The sequence below is a fragment of the Camelina sativa genome, chromosome 6, assembly GCF_000633955.1.
Source record: "Camelina sativa cultivar DH55 chromosome 6, Cs, whole genome shotgun sequence".
NCBI lineage: Eukaryota > Viridiplantae > Streptophyta > Magnoliopsida > Brassicales > Brassicaceae > Camelina > Camelina sativa.
Genome location: NC_025690.1, coordinates 1,907,077 through 1,908,309, shown reverse-complemented (window position 1 = coordinate 1,908,309; position 1,233 = coordinate 1,907,077).

Sequence of the window (1,233 nt, the reverse complement as noted above, 5' to 3'; positions counted from 1 at the left end):
TGTTACCTATGCTAACTGAGGAGCAAAGACGTGTTTATGAAGAAATCATTCACTCTGTGAACCACGACAAAGGTGGTATGTTTTTTGTTCATGGACTTGGTGGTACTGGGAAAACTTTCTTTTGGATTATTCTTGGTGCTGATTTAAGGTCTAAAGGTAATATTGTTCTGAATGTTGCTTAAAGTGGTATAGCTGATTTNTTTGAACTATTATTTAAAAATATATTTGCCCACACAAACTTATAAAAGAATTAAATTAGTGATATATTTGACCACAAAAAAGTTTAGACAATAATTGTTTTTAAAAAAGTTTTTGCCTGCACAAGTCAAATTGTTATTTTGTTAATTGAATTTAATTTATTTTTTCGCAAAACATAATTATAAATAAGTGTTTAACTTTACTGTTGTAGGTCTAATGTTGACAAGAGCTCATATAGAATATATATGTTTAACTGAAATAGAACTGATGTTGTGATCGAATGGGACATCTCTTACGACCTTTGAGAAAATGCCTAAACCAGATAATAGTATGATGAACACAGGTGTAAATAGGCTTATCACAGATGAATGAATATATAAGCCTCATAACAACATAAATTGTACAGTGAGTTGTTACCTATGCTAACTGAGGAGCAAAGACGTGTTTATGAAGAAATCATTCACTCTGTGAACCACGACAAAGGTGGTATGTTTTTTGTTCATGGACTTGGTGGTACTGGGAAAACTTTCTTTTGGATTATTCTTGGTGCTGATTTAAGGTCTAAAGGTAATATTGTTCTGAATGTTGCTTAAAGTGGTATAGCTGATTTGCTTTTGGAAGGTGGTAAAACGGCTCATTCAAAATTTGGTATTCCAAACAATCTTAATGAATATTTTGTGTGTACGATCGATGCCGAATCTTATCTTGCTGACTTAATTAGAGAAGCAAAGCTCATAATATGGGACGAGGCTCCAATGATGAACAAGCTTTATTACGAAACTTTGGATAGGAGTTTGCGAGATATCATGAGGTGTGACCATATTTTTGGAGGTAAATTTGTTGTGTTAGGAGGTGATTTTAGACAGATTCTACCTGTTATTACAGAAGGAGGAAAAGTAGCGACAATTTTAGCATCTATCAACTCATATGTTCTTCGGAGTAGTTGTAAGGTTCTTAAACTTACCGAAAATTTGAGACTTCACAAGGCACATAATAGTATGGATGCAGGTGCTCTCGCCGGTTTCCTGTTACCGT